This window comes from Oryzias melastigma, linkage group LG23, assembly GCF_002922805.2.
Source record: "Oryzias melastigma strain HK-1 linkage group LG23, ASM292280v2, whole genome shotgun sequence".
Taxonomy (NCBI): domain Eukaryota; kingdom Metazoa; phylum Chordata; class Actinopteri; order Beloniformes; family Adrianichthyidae; genus Oryzias; species Oryzias melastigma.
Window position 1 is genome coordinate 18,093,606 of NC_050534.1, and position 16,222 is coordinate 18,109,827.

At 36.2% G+C, this 16,222-nt stretch overlaps 1 protein-coding gene across 2 annotated transcripts in view; it reads left to right on the forward strand.

Moving 5' to 3' along the window:
• The window catches only part of syt1a (synaptotagmin Ia), a 219,143-nt gene that overhangs the window by 47,447 nt on the left and 155,474 nt on the right, over nucleotides 1-16,222 (forward strand). The gene's annotated exons all lie outside the window — the stretch shown is intronic.

A 16,222-nucleotide genomic window follows, 5' to 3' on the forward strand; every position in this document is an offset into this window, starting at 1 on the left:
AAAATAGAAACAAATCTAAGTCGATTCGATCCAGGTTTTGGTGAATCAAATCAAATCGATTCTGGAAATTATTGGTATTCAGTATTTTCTATATTGATTGATGCAGATACCCTGAGCTAGATTCTAGTTTACGATAGCCTTGTTTAACAGACTTTATGCAACCACCATGTCAGAAACTTTGGTTTTCAATTTTACACATTGACAAAATGATTCTTGTAGGTATTGAAATTTGTTGTGGAATGACAGCTGTTCTCGACTATTAAAGCCATTGAGGGAATTCAACGGTGCTTAGAGGATCTAGCTTTATAGCCAGCCCTATTCGTGACTAAAAAGCTGCATTCCTGCAACCCACACTTGTCTCAGAACTGAACCTCACTGCCTTATCTGTCGATCCATGCCCTCTTAATTAAGGGTAATGGATGGTAGAAGGGAGGAGGGAGCCCGTTTTGCAAGAAGAAAAACAACAGATTAGGTAGAGCAGGCTGTGCCACAAAAAGAAACTACTTGGACTGGTGCTTATTGAGGCTGGTCACGCTGTTTACTTTGTTGATTTAGTCATGCTACTAACTCCATCACATAGTTATTACAGTTACAGCCACAAACTATCATTTCAGTCACTTAGAATCTCATCGGCAATAGTCTGTAACTTCAATTACTTTTTCAGTAGTTTTGCTCATTTTCGTGTGGTTTGATGTACTTGACATTGTGCTTTGAATTCTTAATGAAACAAAGGTCATAAAAGGCTGAAAGAGCTTGACTTGTAGAATACTGAGTGGCCCATTGCTACGGGGTGCTGCTATACTCTGCATGCACCCTGCTGCTTTAACAACCCTCTCGGATGGAAGTGGAAATAACCTTGTCACTTTGAACAAATGCTGTATGTAGGATACTCATCTGGAAGGATTCTTAATTTAAAGGCGTAGTGGGGAGTACCGTTTCAGAATTCCAGCTGAGATGATGAGAATGGCCATTCCTTTAGCACATTATGGTTAGCATAAATGGTGCTGCTATTTACATTCATTTTTGACTGAAAGTGTTGGTATTTAGTCTCTATAAATGCAAAAGTCTCCATGTTTGGGATAACATTGTATTTGTAGAGATGGTTTGTAAGATCAGAAACACACTTTTTTGTGTGTACTTGCAAAGAATTTGCATTAAGCGTTTACCCTTTAGCACCAGAGCTTTAGCTAGTATTGATAGTCTTTGAAGGTTTATATCTCTTCAACCATTTGCGTAATTAACGTAATTCTGATTGATTCTGAAGCAGAGAAAAGCAGCTTTACGCTGAAATAAATAAATAAATACACCAGCTGAATCTGTCGGAGAAAAGTGGCTTTGGCATTTGCAATACTTTACAAACTTGACAACACTTCAGGCTAGTAAAGTGTTGCATATCAGTGCTTTACAACACTTTAAAAACTTCACAACACTACTTCTGTAAAGTGTTACAGATCCATCGGAATTAGGTTGATTGCATAAATGTTTTGGTAGTTCAAAGAGTGTCTGTTACCCAGGGCTCACATTCCAATCATTACGGCTCGGGGGTGACCGCCGGAGTCTTTACGTAACTTAAAAAGTGCAAGAAGCACACAGACTGCAATCCAGCCTCTCCGGGGCTCCAAGTCCATTTTGTTGGGTTCAAATTTTTCCTGGACACCGCAGCACAGCCAGAGCACTTTTTGTGAATTTGGGGGTATTAACAACATAAACAGGAAATCATGCGAGTGAATGTAAAGTTCAACCAGTACATTTTTCTCAATAAAACCTATTTTTCTGCTGTACTTACTGTTTTCACCATGTTGTAAACATAATGTCATTGTGACAACCAACCCTGGTCTCCCCGTTGTTACACAACAGGCCTACATGAAGTATGAAACGTTTGCGTCAGAAGGTGCTGCAGGAATTTCCCAAGAGGGGAGCAGATATGAAGCACACGGCCTGTCAGCGCCTTCATGGAGAAGTGGCATCAGTTGACTCAGAAGCGGCTCGAAAATATTCTTATGATTGTCAATATATAGTAGTTGCAGCAGAAATTACTTAAGCCAGTGGTGTCCAAAACCAGGCCTCGAGGGCTGATTTTCCAGAAATCCTGCCTTATCTGGTATGGATTACCTGGATCAGGTGTGTTTGGCCCATAAGGAGCTTCAATGGCTTGGACACCCTGGCTTAAGCAGTCGTTTCCTCATCACATATCAGCATTTTTTCTGGTGTATTTTCAGGAAATTTTTATTAAAAATTGTTCCGTGGAACATTTATTTTAGCTAGCTCCTATATTTGTATTTTTTAGAAGCTGCAATTTTGGGTTTCATTGCTTTGAGTTATGTCTGTTTCAATGTTGTCTTCAGAAGAAAACACATTTTACTTTATATAATACACTTCGTAAACCTTAAATGATCTCCAGCAATTCAAATAAAGATGCTTTTGAAGTGAATGTGATCATTAAATCGATGGGGAGAATTTCCTTTTACTATCTAAGAAAACAAACCCACTACCAACAACAACTGATTGCTCTCAGCTACATGCTGCCTTCTGTGGGTATTTATTTTTGATCTTTGTCTGTAAACGCTGAGAGTTTTTGTGTTTAGACTTCAGAAAATGGCCAGTGCTCACTGTCAGGAACAAATCTGGTCAGAGCTTTACTGTATTGTCTAGAGTGGAACTAATTCAATTCTTCTGTCCTTTGCTGCCAGCTGCATGTCCCAGTCAAACCATGCTCTCATCAAACAAACTTGATTAAAATGCTCTAATCTTTGTGCCTGCTGGATGATGCAGTTTGTTTGTGTGTTGGTGTTTGTTTGTGTCCTGATGTCGTGACGTACAGGAGGATCTTTGTGTATCCATTTAAGAACAGACAGTAGAGCAGAAATGAGCTTGTAGGGCACTCGGGGTCTTGGACTAGGTGATTAAACACTTATAGATTGACCCAAACAAATAAGCTTTTTTACTGTTTTTCTGTTAAAAACTAGATCACAGGTTAAAATGCACGATGTCAAAGCATTTCCACGATCCATAATTCTTAAAATGTATCCTTTTTTTTACAAATGTAACAAGTGGCTTTGGATGGAGGGATTTCTTTCAAACGAAAGTCTACTCATGGTACTATGTTTTGCATCTGGAAGCTTAATGTGTGCATCTTTACAAGGAAGTTTACAAATGCAGAATCATTTTGTTTGCATTGTTAATTTGTCGTGTAAAAACGATTGATACCTTTCGGTATTCAATCAGGTTGCAATATGTAATACCAATTAATTCCAAAGGTTTTTTTTCTTTTTCCTTATAGTTTCTCTTTCGTTTCTAAAGCTGGAGATGCTTTTCTACTGTCAGTCTCATCTTAAGATGACAAAACGTCATCCCAGCTGCTGTGAACGGAATCATAAAAGAGAGTTAATCAAACTCAACGCCCTACATAATCCCTCGTGGGAGCTCTTTTGATGTGCGCGAATTACAAAACATTTTCATCATGTCAGAAGAAGCAAGCTTCATAGCTAATAAACTCTTGGTTTCTATATTATTTGACAACTGTGTGTGCAAAATAACATATTTCCTTCTAACTTTGCATCTGTGTGCGCTCATAGAAAAAATAGAAACTTTGACAACTGCATGTGGTGTTGTGATGATCTTAAAAATTCTGTAGACACAAAATGTTAATATAAAACATTTTCACAGTTGTAAATCTTTTCGTTTTTGGCTGACACAAACCTTTAATCACACACACAAATGATTGCCGCTAAAACACAAAAGGATTCTCGATTTGATGATATTTTTTCACCTGTATGAATTTTTCTTTCTGAGGCAAAATTTATTGAAAGGTATAAACATAAACTTGCAAATACTTTCAACAGGAATATACCTCAATAGATTTACTATGGCAACTATTCGGCTTAAATTTGAAACGCAGGTCCCATGGCGTAGATCACGGGTCTGCAGCCTTTAAAGCTAAAAGAGCCACTTAGTCTAGTTTCTTATAGACCAGAACCCAACGACAGACACACAGTCTCACTTTATCACTAAAATAATCCACAATATTTATGCCTCTTTGTCAATTAAACATTGATTTATGAAATATTACAATCGTTGTATTTGTAAAATGTTTATATGTATATTTGTTTTAACTTATTTTACTATGACAGCACACACTAGTTCCTGTTAAAATAAAACCCAACCTTTTTATATAAAAGGTCCTCCTGCTGCAGCAGCTTGACTTAAATTCAAACGGCAAGACAGTCAAACATGATGTTATTTATGATTTGGATTTTGGTGTGCCACCATCATTTTTTCCCTTATACTCTTAGATATAAACAACATTTTAATATAATGTATTTATTTAAATCTATAAAAAAAAACAACAACACAGAATAAATTGAGCTTTTTATTGTCATCCTCTAAGATGTGAGGCACAAAACACAAAACTCTAAATTATTTTCAATCATTTTAAACTGCATTTGTTCAAAACTTCAACCGCTTTAGTGTAATTTACCAAAAGAAAACATCGTTTGGAGGCCTTTTTTGATTAACTATAAATTAAAAACAAAATTAAAGAACATTTCTACAGACATACTGACAGTACATGAAACTTGTTTCTTGCAGTTGCTTGACATGTTAACAGAAATGGCAAAACTTAACTAATTTTTCAATCATTAGCATTCTTTATTAAAGCTAAAGAGCCACAATAAAGGAATAAAAGAGCCTCAGGTTGCAGACCCCTGGTGTAGATGGACATTGTAGGGTATAAGGTAAAATCCAATCCTTATTTATTAAGGTTAGGGCTTTATAACTTGAACCTCATCCTAATAAAAAAGGAAAAAAAAATACTAAGTAATAAAAACTGTAATCAGGTTACAATTGAAAACCAAGATTGGCATCAATCACCATCCTTAGATTTTTATTAATGGGGCAAATTGGTCATTAAAATATATATATTTTTGGTCATGTGGACAAATAGTTTTTGGGGAGCAAATTAAAGTCTTGGAATAGGAATTTTTATTTATTTAGTTTGGGACGCCATTTTGATCTTTCCTAAATCTTCGTCAGACCAAAACATCTTGGATCATGTGGGCTCAGATTTTCCTCACTAAAGAGGTTTTCAAGCTCAGCTTCAGTGGGACTTTCTGCCCCACTTTCGGCAGACCCCAAAGTGTTTTTTTTTTTTTTTGGCTGTTAAGGGTGAGCGCGAGATCTGTCCAGATCTTAAAGGATCTGCAGGACCGTTGCCTCTGAGGTGGAGGCCTGATGTTGCACTTGGAGCTGATGGCGGCTAAAATGTGTCAATCAGGCAAGATTATGCAGCTAAAAACAGTAGATTGGAACTATGCAAGCTTGGTGCACTTGAAGTCATGTGATTCATATCAAAGGTTAGATAGACCAGTAAAAAAAGTAAATATTGACTTTAATCTGACGTTGTAGGAAATTTATTCTCAATATTTTTTATATTTATTATATTAGGAGGATTATTGCATGTTTTTATAGCATTTTTTGTCATCTTAATGTTTCACAAAAGAAATTGTAGAAAATTATTTAATATTAACTTAAAATCTTAACTGTCCTGAGTAAAAAAAAATAAAATAAAACATGACATTGATAAGTAAGTCTGAAGAATAACTTGAGTATGAGATTTTCTGTTGATTTGTTAAGTTTTTTGAGTTGACAAACCACCTCATTAAGTGTTCACACCTTGTTTTAATTACCAATCAACATTTGTTTCACTTGTAGTTCATTAGTTCCTTCAGTGTAAACAAGCTCAACGTTTTAGCTACTTAAAGTCAGGCTTTCCTTTTGTTGTGTTTTTCCATTTATTATGTTTTGGTTCGATCAACACTCTTAGATTTTGTTTATCTCCACATTTTTTTTGTTTCTACATTGTATCTTCAAACTACATTTGCTAAGCAAAAGCTATGGAAATAAAAAAAAAATCAAAGACTATTGAGTATATTTATAATATTTCCCTCCATTCCCAAGACCTAAAGACCTTCTTAGCATCAGTGAAGCAGCAAGACATTCAAAAAGAGTCCTAGTATGCATACATGTCAACTAACAGAAAGCCATTTCTGCTTATAATAGGCTCACAAATGGCTATTTCCATTTCCCAGTAATGAAATTGCAGTGACACAGTTACAGCACCAGTTATCTAAATGCAAAAACACATGTTTATTGACCAATAACGCAATTCCAGAGCTAATTTTCTCTCAGAAATTTCTTTATTTACTCTGCTGGGGTTCATTTCCTCCCGTAATCATTTTCATGTTTTTCCTGTCAAATCATATCAAAACATCTTTCAGCAGCTGTTCTGGGGAGTTTGAGCAGAGAATTCAAACAAATGTTAGCAGTTCAAAGTATTATTTAAAAGGACCCTGAAGATAATTCCAAATTAGACTTTGTTTTAATCTAAAAAAGTAATTCATTTGGTTTAATTTTTACAAAACCATAATGTTAGAGTGCTTCAATACATATTACTAACACACTAAATGAACTTGCTTCAGTATCTTTATGTCAGGTGTTGGCTTTAATTTGTAAAATGTGCTGAAAGAGATTTATAATTGCCTCTGAGCAAAAGTCTAACTTTGGGCTCACACATCCCATCTCTCACTGATTAAGTGAAACACTGAGTGTTTCCTAGCAACCACTAAAACAGGGCTGCTTAAGTAGGTGTTGGAAAAAAAAGACTCCTGCTCAGTGAGATCTTTTCTCTCTTCTCTTAACTTGCCATTCATGTGCCATCTGCGTGGAGAAACCATGCCCAATTTTACATTAACATCAGAGAGGTTTATCCCCTTTTCTGCCAAGTTTTAATTATGTTGTGCTTTTAATTAGCCGCCATCTTGAAACTTTAATGACATATCTACAGTAACATAGATGTCGGGAGGACTAGTGCTGGTCAAAAATTTACATTTTAACACAATCTTTCGGGGAAAAAAAGGGAAAAAGATCCGAGGTTGTGAGCTATATTTTCCATCGTAATGAGCAATTCTGACATCAAGACTACATTAAATATATTTAAAATAAAATATTTTATAATTATCACTGAAATTAATCCTCTAAACTCTGACATTCTATGAATTAACCAAAGTCAACTGTTTACGCAGTTAATGTAATTCCGATTCTAATAATAGTGCTGTCATGCGATTCATTTTTTTGTGTGATCAATTAATCGTGATCTCTAATTAATTATTCTAATAAATCAATTTTAATCACTTTATTTATAACCTAATAATTGCTGTGTAAAGCCTAATTTTGAGGTATTTTTTAACTTTGTGACATTTAGTAAAAGATCAAAATAACTTTAAAAGGGGACTTTATTAAGCTTCTTATCATAACAGAGTTCCAACTTTGCCTTTACATCACTAAGGGATATTTTGTTTTCAATCTCCAACAAATAAAAAAATACATCAGGTCCTGTATTCCCTAATTAAGAACATAAAAAACAGTAGAAACGTTGTTATGAACAGCTCAAAAAGTATTGAACACAAACGTCTTATTGATATCGTAACACATTTATTGAAAAACTTTATTCCACATTTTATCATAACAGCAAGACAGAAAAGACATGTTTTGTATTTTCCTTTACCTGCTTGGTAAATTTAATCATTTTGTAGACTAGGATGAAGAAAAAGAAAAAAGGCAGGTCTAAGAAGGAGGAAATGAACTATTTAGACTTTGGATTTTCTTCCTTTAAAACAAATTTTTGCTTCATCATCTTGATAGAAACATGAAAGAAGAGGCAAAGTTTCCCTCTGAAATCATGCTTTATTTTCTCGTATTAGGCAGTTTCCTCAGCGATAGTACAGTGCAGTTACTGCCCGTGCTAGAGCTGTTACCATGACAACAATTTAAGCTTTTAAACAATTTTTTTTCGTAAATGACCATGGTATGGGTGGGGATAATGCCCTTCCAGGTGTGCATTATCAGACATGAACGGACTTCACAGAAGAAAGAGATTAATGTGATTAAAAATAAATAAATAACACCCTAAAATGTCTGTAATTATTTATTTACAATTAACACGATAATCTTACAGCCCTAATTAATATGAATAAAAGAAGCTTTAAGCTGATATGCAACACTTGACAGTAGTGTCGCATTTACTTTATAAGGTAATGCAGATGATTCTGAGCAAAGTGGCATTACTTCCATATGCAACACTTTACTGTAGTAAAGTTGTATTTTGAATTGTCTACAGATGTGCAAGTACAGCATTAGTCCATGTGAGCAGCATTTTGAGTTTAAGTTCTGATTCTGATTTGGAGAAAAACAGCTTTCCCACCTATATGAAAGACTTGACACTTGCAAAGTGTTTGTAATCAAGGTAAACCAGCTGATTCTGCTGCAAAGAAAAGTGGCTTTGCGCTGATATGCAACACTGATTTTGACACATACTAATGTAAAGTGTTGCATAATGCGACATCGTGTTAACGGTTGAAGAGTGATGGTAGTTAAAAGAGTGTGTTATTCCGCTGTTGATTGTAAAAGCCCAGGTGATGAAGGGTTAATAAACCCTACCAAACATTTTAATTGGCTAAAATGCTGCTAACAAGGATGAAAATTGGTTTGTGACATCTGCAGAAACGTAAAAATATGACTCAAATTGACATTAATTATATGCTTATGCACAAAAATAACTTGTCAACCAAATAAATGACAAGTAATATACATAAATTTGCTATGCAAGAAAATATGCAATAATAATGTTCGCAATGACGATACATGAATAAATAGACAAAAACAAACAAAAAAAAACACTGATATATCATTTAAATTCTGCTTCAGCAGTTTTATTTTAATTAAAGTCGACATTACTTAAATATACTCCCAATGACCAATGTATATATCGAGATGGGCATCTTGGATCAAAAGGCTCCATCCGATTTGCCAACGATGTGAAGGGGTCCATCTGATTAGTCAAATGCGTAAATGTCTTCATTTTTTCAATAAAAGTACACCACTGATCACAAATTAAGCTTTATCCCCCTTTGATTTGTACCTGTCGACATCAAATCATGTAGACTGATTTCGCAATACTTTTAAACATAATTCAAAAAGAATGAAATAACTCATCAGTTTTTTAACTGCAACTTCAATTGAAAAGCAAAGCTCAAACAGTGTCTGTCTGACCAGAGAGGAGAGCGATCAATGGTCATGGTTGTCTCGGGTAATAAAGCCTGCGATGCTTCCTGTTCAGTCGGCTTATCTCTGGTCTCCTTCATTTTGAAGGTGTCAGGTTTCTCTGCTGAGTCAAAAAAAAAAAAAAAAAAACTCTTCGTCCTCTGTTTTTGTAAAAGAAAAAACAGAAGTTTGAGTCAACAATTTACAGTTCAAGAGCAAAGCGCTGGAAAGATTTGGCTATGCAATCGCTGTGTCATCATCATGCAGGGAGACCATCTGAATACGATTAAGCATTCTGAATCAAGTGCCAACTTCAAGGGCATTCTGCTTTACCCAAAGTGTTTTAGAGTTTCTAGCATATAGTGTCTGCTTAAAAAAGGAGGCCATTCCTTATTCAAAAATGGAAGAAAATAGCTTTATTTAAACACATTTGTTTCATTCCAGTAATGTTTACTATGACTCAGCCTCTTCCTCTGAGGTAGCAACTGTTTTGGCTGATCCACTGCTGGGAAATCTCTTCAAAACCAATACTGCTGTGCTGCTTGCTAAACCTGGGTTCTTTCCCCTGTACCGGGGTCAGACCTAATTAGATATCGCCTCCTTGGAACTTAGATTTTATCTGTTGACTGTATTCCATGAGCAAGCAAAGCCTTTAGTGGTTTGAGGAGGAAACATGTTGTACTAATCTCCATAATCAATGTTACAAGCCTGGTTTCATCAGCTTATGTTCGTCTTTGAAACAAAGGGTTGCAGTACACTGGCTACACCTTTTTTCATAGTACTTTTGACACCTAATAATTTGTGGGCTCTTAGCATCGATTGTCTCTAAATGGGCTAAACCTAAGTTTATTAACTGTTCAGTTTATCTTGATGTCAGACATCTCAGGCACCATGATTAACAGACACAATGCACCAGGCTAATTCTGTTTTTTTTTTTTAATGAATGTATTTTTTTCCCCTCTGGCATCTGCAGCAGCGAAATTATCAAATGCTTTGATGTTGAACGAGAAAAGTTGACTGACAGACACGACTAGACGGAGCTCCAGATCATAAAGTATCTGACATCAGATACATCTTCTTTTTGTTTTACAAAATACACGAGGTAGATTTTGTACTGTATTATTCTACCAGTCCCAGCAGATTGCAGAAAGTTTTAAAGTCCCACTCAAATATTTTTTTTTACTCTTTTACTATGTTCTTATGCCATTTTTCTAATTAAGGAGGACATATATAAAGAAAATTAAGATTAAAATTGTCATGTTAATTAAAAGACTACTAGGAACCCTCGAGCTATCTTATGGGGTCCAAATGTCCCCAGCCTTATATTGACGTGTTATCCAGGGGGGTTAACCCTTGTGCTATCCTCGGTATTTTGGGAGTGGGATCATCTGGACCCCACAAGACAGCGCCCTGAACTTTATTTTTGAATTTTTTTTTTTTTTTATCTTCACTGGTATCTGTGGCAGACATAAATCCTGTCCACCTTCGTCCACATTTGCCATGGGAGGGATCACACATCAATATAAGGATGGGGTCATCTGGACCCCATAAGATAGCACAAGGGTTAAAGCGCCAAAACACACAATTTCCATCTAACCCACCATGAATCTTCAAGATAAAGGTTGATCTAAACCTGGTGATTAGTTTGTACAGTCTAAACTACAACATTAAGCAGTAGTGAAGCTTGAACACTTAACCTTCCCTGTAAAAGTGCAGTAGACTGAGTATTGTCAGTATTTTTGCAAGGATAAGCTTGCCTCATTATTTGTAATTCTAATGTAAGTAGCTAATCTTTGTGTTGATAAGTGGGGCTGTAAATTCTAAATGTGACCTTTAAATAGCAAACAAGTATCAGCATGCAAAGAACTGAAACAAGGCTATACTCGACAGCTTCATACTGCAGCCTCATTATACTCCAAATACACATACCCCTGTGCAAAGGGTTTGGCAGACTTTTGGACTATTCATCTTTTTTGCGATTTGCCAACAGCCTCTGTGTTGTATTTCTGCCAAATTTGTTGAGCCAAATGCAAGTGTGCCTCAGATCTGGCTGTTGTCAAGGCTGCCCGTCAGGTTCGCAGAGAAAGCAGCGAAATTATGAGAGCGGCTCCATCCAGCCTTCAAACTGCATGGAGACGGAAAGAGTGATCAAAGCTTCCCCTTTCTCTGGAGTAATATCTCCATGCAGGATATTAGCTTTGTGTTCCTGCTGCCGAACAGAAAACACCATTGTTTCCTAAACACTGGTCTCCACAAGACTTCTTATTAAATAGATGTCATGATTTGAAAAACCAACATAAGCCTGAACAGAGTACTGTGTGTTTTATTAGACTGTTGCCCATTGACTAGAGCTGAGCGGACAGTACAGGAGCATTGTCCCCGTGAAATCTTTGTGTGACGTAAAAATGAGCAGCAGCTGTGGAATAAAACAAAAAAAAATGTTTTTAACATTTCATTAACATCATTGTTTTTTTCTAAATGATGTTTCTTCATCCTAAAGCTGAATCCTCACCCAGCGCAAATCGCAGGGACATTTAGTTTTAATGTTAAGTCAACGTACATACACAATCAGCGGTCCTGCAGTGCGTTTTGAGTGCCGTGCGTGATGTTTAGCAGCAGTGTGAAGCATCAGTCATTTTCCAGTGCATCAGATGTTTCCAGAGTTCAAATATCTGAAGTTTGTCCAAGTGCCGCCTCCCGCCCACAAATCAGGAACCCAGCTTTGGTAGTGATGTGGTGGTGGTGGTGTGATCAGCAGGTGGCGTCCAAAACTGATTGTTGGCAATGTACTTCTCCAGAATTTTGTGATATTTTTCTTATTTATACGAAGCAGCCGTGGTGCAGTGGTAGGGTGGTCAATTTCTGATTGTAAGATTGCAGGTTTGATTCCCGCCTTGCCTACCCATGTGTTGAAGTCTCTTTGGGCAAGACACTGAACCCCACCTTGCCTCTGTTGGAAGGTTGGCTCCAGTGTTTGGCAATGGAGCTGCCATTAGTGTATGAATGGGTGAATGGGTCTGTGACTGTAAAGTACTTTGGGCTAAGGTAGAAAAGTGCTACACGAGTACTGTATTTTCCGGTGTATAAGTCACAGTTTTTTTATAGTTTACCCAAGGGTCCTACTTTTAGGCAATAATAGGGTAATTTGTTTTTTTTTTCCCAGTAAACACTGGTTGTCCTTAAGCGGTGGTTTCCCCTAACAACCACTAGAGGGCGCTGCATCTTAGTATAAGTGTTTGTTACTGACAGTGGCAGAAGAAGTCGTCCAAAAGAAACATGGAAGAGAATCTGATTGTTTTCCTCTGAAATTTTGATATATTTCTTATACACATCAAAAGATTAGTATTATTTATTTATTTTTTAGTTACACTTGGCTTGGCAGATTTGTTCTGAAACGTCAGACTTTTCATTAGACATTTTTGGCTCTTGCGACTTATACTCCGGAAAACACGGTATAAACCATTTACCATTTTATTTGTACGGAGAGAATAATAAAAAGTTCCTCTAATTTTATTTTTATTTTTTCTTTTCTTTTTTTTACCAATGAAAGTGCCTTCATTCAGGCGCAGCTCCTGCAGTAGATGGTGAACCTCGCTGTACTGTCAGACTCTCTGAATGATCTCATGAACCCAGACATGACGATGTGATTACCCCCGGCCGTAATAAACCTGATCTCTCAACATCGTCTGTGTTTTTTATGATGTAACAAGGCAAAATATTTTCAACTGTATCTCCTCCCACAAGAGCCAGGAGGGAAATGAACGCACTTTTGGACAAATGTTAAGCACCAAAATTTATAGGCATCAAACAAATTTGGTCATGATTATTTAAAGGGCTACAGCACAAGAACTCTTTGACTAACCCTAATTCTACAACTGTTTGCGCGATTGATTTCAAAGCTTTACAATGATTTGCTGACACATTTTCACTCCCAACTCGTCATATATGTATGTATTTTCTAGGGATGTCCCGATCCGATCACGTGGTTGGGGACTCGATCGGAATCGGACTCCTTTGTTCGATCAGGATAGGACATTTCATTTATTTTCATTATGATCAGAGCTTTTTATTTCATCTTATCTTTATGGATAAATACTCCACTACAAGTCTGCATGTCATGAAAAGATCACAAAATGTCATTACCAGAAAACGCAGCAGAAAACGGCAGCAAGTCAAGCATAAGGCTAACAAAACAAAAGCTAACAAAGCTAGCTAGAAAGCTAACTTCCGGGATCAATAACTCCTTTAAAAATGCTTTAAACTGACAGCAAGTGTCTCTATTGGTTTGTCATAACACAAACAACAACCTATAAATGCATTTTAACAGAAAGAGACAGAGTTTTTCTTTTTTTTTAATGTGAAGCTCTTCATGCTGCAGACAGATGGCTACACAGCAGCTGCTAACTGCTACATGCTAGTGCCGTGATATAACTCCTTAGGACCCCAGCTGTCCTTTGATATGCCTGTTTGATTTATCTGACAGAGAAATAACAGTTAAGAAAATTAACTACTGTGGTAATAAAACTGAAAATGTGATGTCTTAAGAACTTAAAAAATAAGCACATAATCTTAAAAATAACTACATAAATACAACTAATAAATTAAAACTAATAATGATATCAGCTATTCATGAACACTCATCAAATTTTATTCTAAAATAAAGTCATAATTTATTTTTAAGAATTTTAAATGAGGACAGGTATCACATTTGGTCAAAAATGTTCAATAGCTCTAAAGATGTTAAAGCTAAAGTCACTAAACTTTATCACATGACTAATTATCACTTATATAACAAGAAAATTGTATTTTCTTTCCTAGTTTATATTTGCTGTATTTTTACTTGTTTTTTAAAGCTACTTCATAGATGTGTTTTATTTAAGTTTTTAATGATAAAAGAAGGTTATTAAAATATAAATGAGGGACAACACTAATCTGTTTGTTTAATTTATTCATGTTTTAAATGTCTTATAAAAGTATCGGATCGGGACTCGGTATCGGGAGATACACAAAATCAAATGACTCGGAATCGGATCGGGCCCAAAAAAACCTGATCGGGACATCCCTAGTATTTTCCAGACCCACTCTGCGTCACTTTTGTGACGTTTTTGGTGTCCCTAACCTATCGTTTTTCGACGTGTTGCCTGTTTCCATTAAATCGGGGGTGTCCAACCCTCGGATCCCCCACGTTGGGCACCCCTGATTAGCAAATGTATTTTTTCCAACCCAGGAACCAAGTGGCTCCAGAACTGGTACTGGTTTGCACCCCGGGACGGCACGTCAAAAAACGATGAGTTAGGGATATCCAAAACATCAAAAAGTGATAATACGTCCATATTTGACAAGTTGGTATTGAGAATGCTTTGGATCTGCAGCATTTTACATTAATAAAGTGCTGCAAATCAGCACAAAGCTGGCTTTTTCAACGTTCAAGATCCACTGGAATTAAATGAATTGTCTTAAAGTTACTGTAATTCAAGAGCACAATATTTCCTGTTACCGGCAACATCTCTAGTGTTAAAGGTTTGACAAAAACTCTTGGTTGCAAACACATTTTCTTAGAGGGTTGTCAAAGTAAGTCTATTAAGAAATGAACTTTATTATCTATGTTATATTCATTTAATCTTGGAAATATAAGCTTGAAAGATCTTCTTTCCTTTGCTTCTTTCGCTGGAAATAAGGGATCAAAAGTTCAACATCATCACGTTACAGGAGGACCAGGGCTCAATCTGTTTGAAAGTAGGACCCCTTTGGTGATATTCCCTCTCTATATGAGTACCATATAGTGAAGATTTTTAGTATTGATTAGTATCTGTGCATCATTGCGAGTAAAGAACCTGTTTTTCACCCTGTCGCTGCAAAAAATAGATTTGCCTTCAAGCCCTCTTCACCTTGCTTCTTGGGTGTCGATGACTGTCATCGAGCCTGACTTGTATCCTGAGATGTTTCACTTCTATTTTTGGAATATAGGTGGACAGTGAGCTGTTTGTTTTCAGGCCCACATGGCTGTTTCACATTCATGAAACACCTTTTCAGTAAAAGCACAGAATTGGCTTTCGGAGCCCTCCTGCTGTCTTCTGGTAAATATCGGCTGCTAATTAGTGGCTGTTTATATCTTTCACAGCATCATCTTTTGGAAGACAGCCGAACCGTTCTAGTACTGATTTTCTGGCTTTCTCAATCAATGAACAAGGCCGTGTCTGTTCTTTCTTTCCTTCTCCATCTGTATGTTTCTATCTTGAGAAGAAGTAACAGGGACGTTTTGGGGGGAAAAAACAACACTTTGATATTTCGCATTTTGGCAGGAAGACTATTTTTTGGGGGGGAGGGGTCCAAAAGTGGTCCTTGGGACAAACAACAATTTTTTTATTAATTTGCCACTGTGTGGTACTAAGAATTGTGAAGCATCATTTTGTAAGAATAGGTTCCTTTTGTTAAATGCTCAACAAAGGAAAAAAAAACATTTTGCATTAAAGTACCGTAGATATCGAAAATGAAAAAAAAAGTATCTACTGTATATAGAGTTGTCTTAATGATTGTTGTGTCTACTCCTGAAAAGATTAGAGTGGTCAGCCACCAACTGTGCACTTAAAAAGATGCAAAAAAAGTAAAGCAATAAAGAGACGAGCTGCTGGATGACCTCCATTGCTGCTTTTCTAGTCGTCGCACTACAATGGCGTAATGACGCGCTAGCAGTCTACACCACACATGCGCCTTTAAAACAAACCGCTCAGTGGAAGCGAGGAATACTGAGTGGAAACCAGAATGAAATGAACCGTACCGCTCAGTGAAAATGAGGCTTGAATAATTGTGTCAATGCCTGAAAAGATTCTTTACTATTAACAATAATAATGAAGATAGAAATGTTGCATTACAACCAATCACTGTAAACTAAAGCTGCTTACGTGTTAAACTCTTTTAGTTTAGAAAGAAAAAAGTAACTTAACTCCACAAAAATATCCTGAAGTATTATTTTATTTACATGTGTTCAAATTATAGTTATAATTTTGTTTATAGTATTTATTGATAAAATCTGTAACATTAAATAAAATAAATATTTTACTTTAACGTGACCTTAATAAACTGATGGAAAGATACATTAAATCAGTGATATTCGAGACTTCCGGTT